General features: G+C 36.3%; 1 pseudogene; it reads right to left on the bottom strand.

Annotated features, from left to right (window-relative positions):
* Positions 1–13276: 13276 nt before the first annotated feature.
* On the bottom strand, positions 13277–14491 carry LOC131747499 (calpain small subunit 1 pseudogene; annotated as a pseudogene).
* Positions 14492–14830: the final 339 nt, after the last annotated feature.

The following is a 14830-nucleotide window of genomic DNA, read 5'->3' as shown; positions in this document are numbered from 1 at the left end:
GACAATGGACCAAAGAGGCTAAGAGAAAAGCTGGGAAAACAGTGAGGAATGATGGAACAAATTGGTAGCAATAGAGATAGTAAAAGGAGCTGTGTTCTTATGTATTTTTGAAGGATTTACTGCCCCCAGCAGAATTTCCTGGTGGCTTGAATATTTAGTGTGGGAAAAGAGTTGATTTAAGGAAGATTGAAATGGTTGACCTGAACATTAGCAAGACGGAGTTGCTTTCCATTCTGATAAGAAAGCAAGTTTCTGAGAAAAACATATTAGGTTTAAGGTGCCCATTAGATGCCTATTGGACATCCAAATAGCAATGTCGGTCTAACAGTTAAATGTAAGAACCCAGAGTACAGGGAAGCTAGCTGGGCTAGAGGTATAGATTTCCCAAAGACACATTAAGCAATATACTATGTTATTGAATGTTTGGTTAAAAAGATGATATGCTTTTGAAAATTTTACTTAACATCTTGGTTTCTTCCAAAAAGCTAAGTATATGCATATTCGAAAAGAATGGAATAAGATTTACCATCAGTATCGTCCGAATATTCCCATAGTTTACACATCTTTTAAAAAGTTAACAGTCCTTTAAAATATGTGATGTCTATGGACTTGCTTCACATTTTGAAGAGGCTGTGAAAGCTATCAAGTTTGGAAATCTGTTAATCATATTTTTTATTTTAATAGCACCTTAAGTTTGCATGAGAAATAAACGCCTTTTACCCCAAATAACTAAAACGTAGCTTTTTTTCCACGGGCTTATGATCAAAAGTATTTATGCTTTTTCATATTAACTTATAGTGAATTATATAGAGATATCATCCACATATAGGATGTTGGTAATGCAGTCAATTCTTATTATTCATGGTAGTTGTGTTCTATACCTAGGGGACGTACTGGGTGGGTTCCTGTGAAACTCTGGTCACATTTCATCAGCTGATCAATACATAAATGTGTTGTATATGTGTTTCTGTTCAAAAACACTTTATTTAATACATAGTGTTGATCCATTAACATTGAACTGTTGGCCAAGAGCCTTATAACCCATAACTGAAGGAAACTTACCTAAGACATGTACTCATGTATTTTCTCTGTAAGGCACATCGCAGCCTCTTGCACTGAGGAACACTAGACAGCATTTCAGCACCACATTTGAAGGGCATTTTAAAAAGCAAAATTACTAACAAAAAGCTCCAAAAGCTTTCGTAGATAAACCATGGAAAGGACACGTTTGTAGTATGAGAGCTGAAGCAAGAAGGCGGAGCATGGTGTTGTTCGACCTCAGCTGAGAGCATGTATGTAGAACGATTCAAATGTTTAACCACGTTGTGCATGCCCTTGAGTGACTACAAATGAGCTGCAAGTATTGATTTTGCGGTTACAGCTACATTTTAATGAGTAGGGAAATTCACAAATACAGCATCTGTGAATAATGAGGATCGAGGGTTCACAGAGGCATATATATCCTTATATTCACATCGAAATCTCTATCTGTTCTTCCATCTGTCTATGTATTCTTGCCTATAGACAATAAACTGTCAAGTACTCAGTAGGAGAATGGGAAAACCACTAAACAAGTAAAAATACAAAACAAAATACCAGGCCAGTGTTATAATATCATTGCTATATTTTCTTGAGGAAAGTTAGAATGAGGGATGTTGGATAGTAGGAGAGGAAAATAATGTTGGTGTATAATTACTTAGACCCGATGTATGTGGCTTTCAAACCAATATTCCTGGTGGTTTTATATTATTTTTCTTTGTAAATATCACGTCTGTTGCATCTGTTAATTGCATTATTTTTATTTCACTCTAAAAATGTGTTCCAGCTATCATATATGCTATGTTAGAACATGCTACCTTAGTTTATTTTACGTTGATCTCAGTTACCAATATTATCCAAATCTTCTTCACTCTCATATTGAACTTCAGCATTCCCATACTATCCTAAACTATTAAATACTGTTTATCTGTATGCCAGCAAGAATAAGATTAACGTGGAATTTTTAGAATTTTATGGAATAAATGTGGGCATCTGAACAAGAAGGCATAATTCTTGATAATTTGTCTTAAGTTTATAATGAAACCTGAGTGAGCAAATATGATAATCTGTAAACATTTCAAATTAAGCAATATTTGATTATTAATGCAATACATAATCAATGTGCAATGGTGATTTTTAAATTGTTTCACAATTAAAAAAAATTTCCATGTAAGCCTTTCATGCCAATTACTTTACTTACCTTTGTTCAAAATACGGCGATTAATTATGTCTAAATTGTCATCATACCAGTACGTTTGTAATAGACCAATTTATAAATAGCCTTTAAGGATTGTTACGTTAATAGAAACATTTTTTTTCATCGGATATTTTCTAAAGCTGTCTTTGCCACCTAAATTTTTCTTTCCTTCTTTGGTCTACATTTATATTCCTTGACAAGAGTTTGACAAGAGTCATATAAGCCTTACATTTGCATGGCACTGTACCTAAAACCTAACAATTCGACCAGTTGAGATGGGGACGGAGGGAGATTGACAATTTACATAATTAAACACCCTGAATCACAGAGTTTGTAGAATAATTTCATTTCATTTCTTTTAGTGACTTTTGGAAATTCAAAGTATCTACTAGATATCACACTTAAATGAGTAGTTAATTATCATATGAAAACATCCAACCAACAATGCTCTTCTACTTAGGTTAGAGTTATGCTGCTTGTATATCACTTGGGTATAGTGCTTGAAATCTTTTAATTAAGTATCTCTATGCAAATTTCTTAATGTTAGTAATTAATCATTTCAAATCAATACACATTTCATACCAAACCATATTTGGTTCTTACACTTTAGGTTCAAGATTTCTTCAGCCAATACTTATATCATTACCAAAAATTCAAAGGGAGAATCAATTATTAAGGATTTTCTAAAGTTTATTTTTTACTGATATTACTTTTCTAATTTTATACATATATTATATATATATATATATAAACAAATTCTATACTCCCTGTTTTCAAAATGGCATCACTTTCTTGTCCTTCAATGATCATTCGACTTCTCAATTCTTTCTTCATGGCTAATTGTTTTTTCTTGATACCTATTGGCCCATTGGGCAGCTTGTGCCACATCAAAAAAAAAAAGATGTCCTATGAAATGAGTTTCAGAAAAAGTATAGACTGAAGAAATATTACAGCAAAAGAATTTGTGTAAGCCTCACTGCAAGAGCAAATGTTGTGGGTTAACTCAGAGAAGGAAGTGGAAATTACCGGGGAGTGTGGAGATAAAATTATTTTTGTATTGTTTTCTTCCAGTTATTAACCACTAAATTTTCTGGGAAGAAAATGTGGATTTTGTTAATTTATATAATTTGATCCATACTTCTGATGTTTATCATCATTGATAAATGGCACAGCTAAAACGTTAATCAATGACTTTACCTTTCTTTAAATTTTAGACACACAGCATTTGAAAAAAAAACTAATTATAGAAACTCTGTTCTTGATTATATAAACCACAAGTGTTTTATTAAAATCATATCTGGTTTAAGACATATAAATCATAACTCTTAATGTTTTTATCAATGGAAATCATGTATATTTTTACTGAGTCCAAATCAATAGCACAAATAAATTAATGATGAAGTAGCAAAGACCATATGGTAAATTCAATTCAATTAATTAAGAATTTAATTAGAAACAAACATGTGCCTTGCTGGCTATTAGATATTGGAGGGCATACAAAAGAAGCACAGAGCACAGAACATGTTCTCCAGATACATAAAACATCATTTTAAAAATACATGAGATACACACCCGAAATTTAAAGACTAAGATAACTTAGAACTTTGGAGTTGGAAAGGCCTGGGTATAAAACGTAGAACAACAACTTCTAATTCTGTGATTTGGGGCACTTTGCTTGAAATCTCTAATCCTCAGAGCCTCAATTGTACAATGGGAATAAAAACATACATACCAAAGTGTAACTTCAAGGATAAAATGAGATACTAATGTAAAATACTTTGCACAATATCTGGTATGTTGTAGACATTTTTAAGATATTTTTAAATGGTTAAAAATTAAAATATGACAGTTCATATCAATCTACATGGTAATTAGATACAACTGCATAATATCCTACCATATAGAGAGGCAATGGTATGGTTGTTAATAAGGAACATTACAACTATATACAGGATGATGCTATATGGGTGATATAAAAATTAGCCATAATTTTTCAGACTAGGTAAGATTATAAATGATTTTTCTTTTGTTTTATTTTGCCTTTATACTCCTCTGTATTTTCTGAGTAGTTTTTTATAACAATCATTTATTACCAATCAAGAAATTGAACAATGAATGAAATATATTTTATTTGTAAGGGTTTTCTAGAGAAACAGAACTAATAAGAATATATATATATATATATATATATATATATACACATACATACATACATATATATATATAAAGAGCAATCAAGTATGGAAAATTTATAATAAAAAAATGCTATCTCCTCCACTATTCTGTACTTATAAGAAATATAGTGTATGTAGGGTATAACTTGAATTAATAGGATACAATAAGTATATACTAAGAGTTTAATAAACACTTGTTTAATTAAATAAAATTCATTCAGTTACGAGCTTTGGGCATATGAACTGACTCTGAAACTATGGATAATAACAAAGAATTTGCATAATCCTTCTACACAGACTAGAAGTATTACAACACACATCCACAGCTCATTAGTAAAGGTTTTTTAAGTAAATGAATAAATGAACCATAACCAACTTGGGGGGTTGTGGTGAGGATTATTAGCATCTGGCCCAGTACTCAACAGATGGTAAACGCTGACTGAATGTGGTACCCTTCCTTCTCATTACTCCCAGCTCCACCTTTCCCTCTCATTGAAAGTCAAGAAATGAAATAACTTTTGGAAGACTGTGTGGGAAAGTTTAATTCAGCAGGCTTGGACATTCTCAAAACAGGCCTGTCTTCAGAACATGAATTGCTGTGGTGAAAAAGAACTGTGAGTCCTAGGAATATTCTGCCAGATTGTTACCTAGTCCAAGCTCATACTGCTTGCCTCATGACAGGCCAGTAAATCAAGAGATGAGGTGTTGGGGCAAGGAATAGCCACTTTATTCAGAAAGCCAGCAGGCCAAGAAGTGGCAGACTAATGTCCTAAAGAACCATCTTAGTTCAGAACAGAATGTAGGTTTCTTTTATGCCAGGAGGAGAAGGGAAGTGGCAGTCAATCATCTTCTCGTAGCATTTTCTCGGGAGACAAGAGGTCTGAGAGGTACTTGCAGGTGTTCTGGGGGTCCGAGTCACAAGTCCCCAAGTCACCCTTATCTGCAGGTGCCATCTCATCCTGGAAAACAGCTAAGATGTTATCATGGGCCACATTCCTAGGACTTAGGGTTTGGTCAATGACTATCATGCTGTGAGGACAATGTGAAGTACTTTACCGCATTCTGTGAGGTAAAGCTTAATCGGATCAGTTAATAAAATACAGAAAGCCATTTGTAGCAAGGCAAGAGAGCAAATAGTCCCCGTGACATGATGACTATTTTGTATGCCTGAGGCTGCTGTTCAAGCCTCAATATTAATCCTGTTTTACTTTTCAGCATCATTACTACTCCCTCTTTGAAACATTTTGTACATGTGTTCTAGGGCTGCTATAACAAAATATTGCAGACTGGATAGCTTAAATAACAGCAATTGATTTTATCATGATTCTAGAGGTTAGAAATTGAAGACCAAGGAGCCACAGCGTTGCTTTCTGGTGAGGTTCTTTTCCTGACTCCTTATGTCTTCACATAGCCTTTCCTCTGCGAACGTGGAGAGACAGAGGGAGATTGATCTGTGGTCTGGGGTCTCTTCTTTTTCTTGTAAGGACATCATTCCTACAAATTTGGGCTCCATGATTATAGCTGCATTTAGCCTTAATTATCACCTTAAGGATCCTACCTCCAAATATAGTCACACTGGGGATAAGAGCTTCAATATATGAATTTGAGGGGACATGATTTTGTCAATGACATCTTTGTTTCTTTACGCTTCTATAAGATACAGTCTTCTTTGATTTCTCTTGTCCTTCCAGACAACTGTAGGGCTGGCTTCCTAGGTGAGCAAACTGGGCAGTTGCACAGAATTTCCTACTTAACAGAGTTCAATATTTCATTAAATCTTCTGTTGCTGCCATCCTGAAGTTATCAGTAATTTTTTATTAACGCATTTTATTTTGTACAGCAGTTTTAGGTTTATAGCAAAATTGAGCAGAAGCTACAGAGATTTCCCATACACAACCTCATCCACTATCAATATCCTACACTAGAGGGTAAATTTATTATAATCAATTAATCTACATTGACACATAATTATCACTTAGAGTCCATAGTTTATGTAAGGGCTTACTCTTGCACATTTTATGGATTTTGACAAATTTGTTTCATGATATGTATTCACCATTTTAGTATTTCACATAATAATTTACCTGCCCTAAAAATTCTCTCTGCTTTCTGCCTATTCATTCCTCCTCAATTGCTAACCCATAACAATCGCTGATCTTTCTATTGTCTTCAGTTTTACTTCTTCCAGAATGTCATATGGTTGGAATCATACAGTATGAAGTTTCCTAAGATTGGTTTATTTCACCTAATAATATTTCTTCCATATTTTTTCATGGCTTGATAGTTCATTTCTTTTTACACTGAAAAATATTTCGTTATCAGGATGAGCCACAATCTATTTAACAATTCACTTAGTAAAGGACATCTTGGTTGCTTCCAAGTTTTGGCGATTATGAGTAAATCTTCTGTAAGTTTCCATGTGCAGCTTTTCCTGTGGACATAACATTTTTGGTAATATACCAAGGAGTACAATTCTGGTTTATATGGTAAGAGTATATTTAGCTTTATAGGAAACTGCCAAGCTGTCTTTCAAAATGGCCGCACCATTTTGTGTTCCCATCAGCAGTGAATGAAAGTTACTGTTGCTCCGTATCCTTGCCAGCTTTTAGTGCTTCTGACTGGTGATGTTTTCTCATTCTCTTAAGGTTGTCTTTCACGGGATAGAATTTCTTAATTTTAATGAATTCCAGCTTATTGATTCTTTTTTTGAATGGATTGTACCTTTGATGTTGTATCAAAAAGTCATTGCCATACCTAAGGTCATCTAGGATTTTTCCTACGTTGTCTTCTAGGAGTTTTACACATACAAATGAGTATATATTTTTGTGTCTATTTCTAAGCTCTCTACTCTGTTCCACTGACCTACTTCTATTCTTTCACTGACACCACACTCTCTTGATTACTGTAGCTTGACATAGGTCTTGAAGTTGAGTCGTGTCAGTCTTCCAACTTTATACAATATGAAGTAGAAGAATAAAGTTGGAAGACTGACACGACTCAACTTCAGGAATAGAAGTAGGTCATATATGATGGTTCTTTTGCCTCTCCATATAAACTTTAAAATCCATTTGTAGATATCCACAAATAACTTGGTGTGATTTTGATTGGGACTGGTTGAATCTATAGATCAAGTTGGGAAGAACTGACATCTTGACAATATTGAGATTGCCTACCAATGAATATGTAATATCTCTCCATTTAGTTAGTTCTTCTTTGATATCTATCATCAGAGTTCTGTAGTTTTCATCATATAGATCTTGTCCATGTTTTGTCAGATTTATACCTAAGAATTTTTTATGAGGATGTTAATGTAAATTGTGTTTTTTAAAATTTTCAAATTTCGACCTTCCCTGGTGGCACAATGGTTAAGAATCTGCCTGCCAATGCAGGGGACACGGGTTGAAGCTCTGGTCCGGGAAGATCCCACATACCGCGGAGCAACTAAGCTTGTGCGCCGCAACTACTGAGCCTGTGCTCTAGAGCCGGCGAGCCACAACTACTGAGCCCACATGCCACAACTACTGAAGCCTGCCCTCTCTAGGGCCTGTGCTCTGCAAGAAGAGAAGGCACCACAATGAGAAGACCAGGCACTGCAACGAAGAGTAGCCCCCACTTGCCGCAACTAGAGAAAGTCCACGTGCAACAACGAAGACCCAACGCAGCCAAAAACAAATAAAATACATAAATTTTAAAAACAATTTTCAAATTTCACTTGTTCACTGATAATATATAGGAAAGCAATTGACTTTTATTATTGCTTGACTTAATGTATATTATATTGACTTTTGTGTATTTACTTGTATCCTGATATAATCACTTATTAGCTCCAAATTTTTTTTGTTGATTCTTTGAGATTTTCTCCATAATCATGTCATCTGTAAACAAAGACAGTTTTATTTCTTTCTCCCCAATATATATTACTTTTATTTCCTTTTCTTCTTAGCAAGGACTTTCAGTACGATGTTAGAAAGCAGTGATGAAAGGGGACATCCTTGTTTTGTTCCTGATCTTAGAGAGAAAGCTTTGGGTTTCTCACCGTTAAGTATGACGCTAGCTGTAGGACTTTTGTAGATATTCTTTTTGAAGTTGAGGAAATTCCCATCTATTCACAGTTTACTGAGTTTTTTTTTTAATCATGAATGGGTGTTGGATTTTGTTAAATGCTTTTTCTGTATCTATAGATAAGATTGTGTGATTTTTCTTCTTTAGTCGTTTGATGGGATAGATTACAATAATTAATTTTAAAATGTTGATCCAGCTGTGCAGGGTTGAGATAAATCCCTCTTGGTCATGATGTGTAATTCTTTTTTTACATTATTGGATTTAATTTGCTAATATTTTGTTGAGAGTTTTTACATATATGTTTATGAGTGATAATGGTTTGTGTTTTTCTTTTCTTGTATTTCTTTGTCTGGTTTTAATATTAGGGTAACAGTAGCCTCGTAGAATAAGTTAGAAAGTATAATTTTTGATCAAGAAGCCCACATTTTTATTTAACCTGGGCCCTGCAAATTGTGTATACCAGATTATTTCTCTCTCTCCCTCTCTCTCTCTCTCCATCTTTCATGCTCACTCTCCTATATCTCCCTAGATAACCTCATCCATGATGATTGTTTAACTGTCTATCCCCTGCTGACTCTTCCCAGATATATTATACCCAACTTCCTACTTTATGTCTGCACTCTCATATCAAATAAAAATCTGAGATATTGTGACAAAAACAAATGCATTGATTATTTTCCTTGAAAACTTTCCATCATCATCATCATCATAAGATCACCATCCACCAATCACACATATCAAAAAAAAGAAAATTGAGAATTATTTTTTTAAATCCTTTTCTTCCCTTCAGGCTCCGTATCCAATTCAACAGAATGTCCTGAGCTCTACCTTGAAAACTGATCCCAAACCAAACCACGTCTCACCATTTCTACTACTATTATTCCAGTAGAAATTGGTACCAGCTCTCAGACCACATATAATATAAATTAGTTTACGTGAAATGTCCACCAAAAAGCAAATTTATTGAGACAGAAAACAGAATAATGGTTGCCTAAGGCTGAGGATGGGAATAGAGTTTAATTGAAAGTGGCGTGAGGGATCCTTGGTGGAGGGAGGAGCGAACAGTGTGTTCTAAAACTGATTCATGATGATAGTTAAGCCACTGGATAAAGTTACTAAAAATCAATTAATTGTACACTTGAGATGGATGAGTTTTATTATATGTAAAGTATACCTCCATACGCTATTGAAAGAAACACAAAAACCACTAACCTGTTCCTCTTTTTCTAAACTTCTACTACTGAATGTATTCTCTACTCAGCAGACAGAGTAGAAATCAGATCAGACAGTCCCTCTCAGCTTTCCAATGACTTCTTATCACCTTGCCTGGATTACTGATTTCATATTCTACTATATTTTCAGCATACAGCAGCTGCCTTTGATTCATTTTTATTTCTCAAACTTGCCAAGCTTATTCCTGAATTGGGCTCTCATATTTCCTATTTTCTTGGCTCCTTTGTTGGTGTCTTCTCATTATTCATGTCCAATATTAAAGCTCAGAAGAGCTTCTGATTACCTAGCCAATATAGAACCCTTCCCAGACACCAAATACCCTCTTTCACTTTATCTTAGCTAATTTTCTCCATACCATCCATTAGACTCTGAAATTCTTATTTTTGTGTTTATGTATTTAGATTTGTTTTATCCATAAGAATACAAGTGCCTTGAAGGCAGGAGTTCTTCTTATTTTGTTAACCACTAAATTACTAATGCTCACAATAGCATCTGGTATATGTTAGGGGCTTAGTAAATACCTTTGATTGACATCAGAAATGATACAAAGAATGAATTAAAAATACACTTTTGATTATATAAGAAAAAATGTTGAAAAGAAACCTAACAAACACAGCTGCATATCTATTCCTAAATATTATTCAATACTCTATACAGCCCATAATATAAATGATTCTTTGAAACATTATCCATGCCAGATTTTTATCCACATTCTTCATCATTATAATCTTAATAAAATGACTTAACAAGCACAGCGTATTCCATCTTCAAACTGCTTTATAAATGATAACTGACATTAATTAATTAGTCATTGTTAACTGATTTTTTGAATTAATCTCATGTCTAAAATTTCATTTTTATTGAAGATAATTAAGAAAGTGTCCAAACAGGATCTGAAACCATATCTAATCATATCTCCTGTGCATATATTGTGTCTCAGTAAGAAATGGGAAATTTTTTTCTGGTACATTTCTAAATTAGTACATTTAAAATGACCTTCATCTACCACCTAATTTATTCACAGTCTCTCACTTTTCTTTCCATATCTCAAAAATCTTATAAATGTCCTATGATAATGCATTTTCTTATAATCCCAAAAAGCTCACAGGTGATCAGAATTAATTCACTATATCTCTTCCTTCCTGTCTTTCAATATATCTTGAGTTTTTATTTTTTTAATAATGTTTACATAGCATTTCTGTGTTTTATCACAGTATACTTTATTCTGAGATTTGGGATATTTAAAATTAATTTAAAATCCATCTCAATTTTACTCTGTTTTAAGTTTTATGTATTATGCTACATGGAGAAATTCTAGCCTCAGCAACAAAATATCAACAAAGTGATGAAAGAATAGGACTCATATTTTCAGTGTTATTTACATGAGATTTAATGTTTCCACATTCTTCATTAAGAGAGATAAAAGAAGGCCTTTTAAACACTGTAAAACCCAGTCTAAATATATGTTTTATATCATTAAGAAATATGAATTATAGAAAAATAATGTCACTCACTGAAGTGCAATTTTAAAATTCTCAGTATTTGTGTTTACTATCTTATCTCTATCAGTAACAGCAAAACTGAATCAAATTTGAACTATTCTATGGAAATCTCTAGTCAATATACCAACAAATAACAAAATATCAAAAATGACTCAGCTTATCCAATAAAGAAAGTATAAAGCAGTATTTTCTTAGTTTTATTCCTTTAAAAGTTTAGTTTTAAATTTGTAGACAACTATATTGACAGTGCACCCTTAATCTAATTTAATGTAGGCATTTGCCCCTTATATTCTGCTTTTATGATCTTATTCACCCAAATTCCAGAAAAACAAAAATTAAAAACAAAAAAGTTACAAGGTTTCATATGTTTGTTAAACATTATTTCTTGTTGAATGTAGTTTCGCTAAATACAATTATGTGATACCTGCTCAAAACTGAAACCAACTTAGATAAATGATTGAATATACATTTATCTTTACTTTGTTATAACAAGAAAAATTCCTATAAAAGTGTTATTGCTTTTTCTCTGAATATAGCACAAAATGTTTATGAATGATATGTGATCGTGTCCTTTTCCTGTTTGGCCTCCATTCAAATTAGGGATGCTGTGTTTATAAGGTTAACTGCAAAATATGGGTTTGACTATATGGTAGTTTGTTTTAGTTGCAAAGTAAATTTATACATTAAGAGAGTAACTTATGTGGTAACTCATTAATTTTACTATAACAGCAATAACAAGTATGTATATATGCACCCATATATATACACACACACACAAACATACATACATGTTTATTTCCTAGGGCTGCCAGAACAAAGTACCAGAAACTGGAGCATTTGAAATAACAAAAATTTGGTTTTTTACAATTCCAAAATCAAGATAGAGGCAGGGTTGGTTCCACCAGGAGGTTCTGAGGGAGGATCTATTCCATCCCTCTCTCCTAGCTTCTGTGGTTGCCAGCAATTCTTGATATTCCTTGGCTTATAGTTGCATCAATCCAAACTCTGACTCCATTATTATGTCTCATTCTCCCTGTGTCTTTCCATGTCCCAATTTTCCTGCTTCTTGTAAGGACATCTGTCATATTTGTTTAGAGCCCAGCCTAAGCCAGTTTGACTTGATTACATCTGCAAAACCCTATTTCCAAATAAGGTTACATACAGAGGTTCTGACTGGACATGAATTTGGCGACAGGCAGTAGTCAACCAGCATAGTCCACCCTCTGCCCCTGCAAATTCCACATCCTTCCCATGTGCAAAATACATTTGCCCAATCTCAACATCCCCAAAAGTCTTAACGCATTCTGGCGTTGACTCTAAATCCAAAACCTCACCTAAATATCATCAACTCTAAAATATTTCAAATCTTCATCTAAATCAATTACAGGTAAGATTAGGCATAGCGCCCATCCTAAGACAAAATTTCTCTTTGTCCACTGATCTATAAAAATAGAAACCAAGTTACCTGCTTCCAAAACACAACGATTTCGCATAGAATATATTCTCCCATTCCAAAAGGGAGAAAATGAAAAAATATATATAGCGCGTGCTAGTCTAAAGCAAGTTTGTAACCCAGCAGAGCAAATTCCATTAGCTCTCTAGGCCCAAGAGTAGTCTCATGTGGCTTCATGCTCTATCCCTCGGGCTATCTGGGACAGCCCACCCTCTTGACCCTCCAGGGCAACAGATCTGTCCTGTCTGACCTCAGCATCCTTGTCTCTGTTCTTAGATTCATTCTTCTTTCATTCTGTTCCATCCTATTGGTCCTCCATGGCTGCAAAGGGGACCCACTCCATTAGATATGAGGTGCCTTCAGAGATCTCTCCTGGAAAATTCCATGTTTATGCCTGACCTGCTGAAATGGTTATTGGATCAGTAAGTCACATGACTAATCTCTTTAACAAAGTTTATCTACCTATACCCTTTGCCCTTTTTCTAAGGCACACTATCTCCACAGGCTGAGAATTTTCCCAAGTGTCAGGTACTGATTCCTTTGTGCTTAGCAGTTCTTTCTTCAATTTCTCTCTTTCCTCTTGCATTTTCTTTCTCTTTTCTTTTCTTTTCTTTTTTTTTTTTTCAGAGAGAGCAGCAACTAGGGTGCATTTATTTCCTCCTGGGCCTGGCAGGCTGGGAGCAGAATACAGACAAAGGCACTGGGGCATGTGGCGTGTTATGGCCTGGAGTTCAGCTGCCTGGGTGGTAACTGAATGGGTGTGCCAGGGTGTGTAGGGACTGGAGTGATCCTCCCAGAACTGAGAGAAGTGCCCTTGGGGTGTGCAAGCAACACAAACGTTGGGCTTGGCACAGAAGCAAGAGACGGGTTATGGAGTAGATGTGAGATGGGTGTGCTGGGGCAGGGTGTGCTGAAGCATGATGGGCCCTGGCTGTTGACTGAGAATCGGGTGCCAAGGGCTGGGAGAACAGAAAGGCCTGTGGGTCAGCAGGAGCCATGAAGCTGTGACTGCAGACAGGATCAACCCTGGGGGAGACCGAAGAGTCCAAGGTGACTCCTACAGCGAGGCGATGAGGGGGCAGGTCTGGGACTCCCGTTCAGGAATACATGGTCAGCTGTAGCCACTCCTGGATGTTCACCTGGATTTGTCCAGTGCCATCTTTGTCAAGAGATTAGAAGGCACGGAACATGGCATCCAGTCGGACCAGGCAGCTGATGAAGTTGCCAAAATCCATGTTCCCTCCCTTATCTGCGTAGCGTCGGATGATCATGTTGTAGAGATGCTCATTCAGGCGGAATCCTGCTGCCAACGGTCCCTGAACGGTCAGTGTCAAACTGTTTGCATATGGCCTGCCACTTGTTGATGTTGTGCCACAAGTACTTGAATTCCTCGAAGCCCAGCTTGCCGGTCGTGTCACTATCCCTAACAGCCACCGCGCTGCGACACGTGTCAATTTCAAAACCATCAGTCTTCACATCAGGATATCGGGTCACGACTTCGTGGAGAATGTTCATGAGTTCTGTGGCACCGACCTCCACGTCCTCGCCAGCCAGCTGGGCAAAGAGCCTCCGGAACCGCGGGACCTCCGCACTCTCACTGGCCTCGAAGCTGGAGTAATGGGCGCGAGGGGGCGGGGCTCTGGGTGGTACCGCGCAGCCGCCTCGCTAACGGCGCTAATGACCCCGCCCAGGATGCGCGTGGCAGTTCCGCCGCCGCCGCCGCTTCCGGGCCCGCTGATCAGGCCTCCGAGCACGTTCCCTAGGCCCCGCCCAGGCCCCCGCCTCCCCCGCCGCCTCCTCCGCCCTTCAAGAACGAGTGAACCGGGAACATGGCTGCGACTCAAGCTTCCGCCTCGCTCGCGCGTCGGCCGGTCCGCCAGTCTGCGCTCCTCTCCTCTTGCATTTTCTGTAAGCAGCAACAACAGCAACAAATATCAGGCTTCGTGTCTGTTCCTTGTTTGGAAAACTCCTCAGGTAAATATCCAAGCTTATCACTCATAAATTCTACTTTCCAACCAACAGAAGTCAATTCAGCCACATTCTTTGCCACATTATAACGAGCGTCATCTTCCTCCAGTATCCAAGAATGTGTTCCTCGTTTCTGTCCGAGACCAGAAGTACTTGAACATTCATAGTCTGGCAGCGTTCTGTGCATGATGATACATCTTTT

The sequence above is a fragment of the Kogia breviceps genome, chromosome 20, assembly GCF_026419965.1.
Source record: "Kogia breviceps isolate mKogBre1 chromosome 20, mKogBre1 haplotype 1, whole genome shotgun sequence".
NCBI classification, from domain to species: Eukaryota; Metazoa; Chordata; class Mammalia; order Artiodactyla; family Physeteridae; genus Kogia; species Kogia breviceps.
This window is presented reverse-complemented; position numbering and strand designations above follow the sequence as displayed.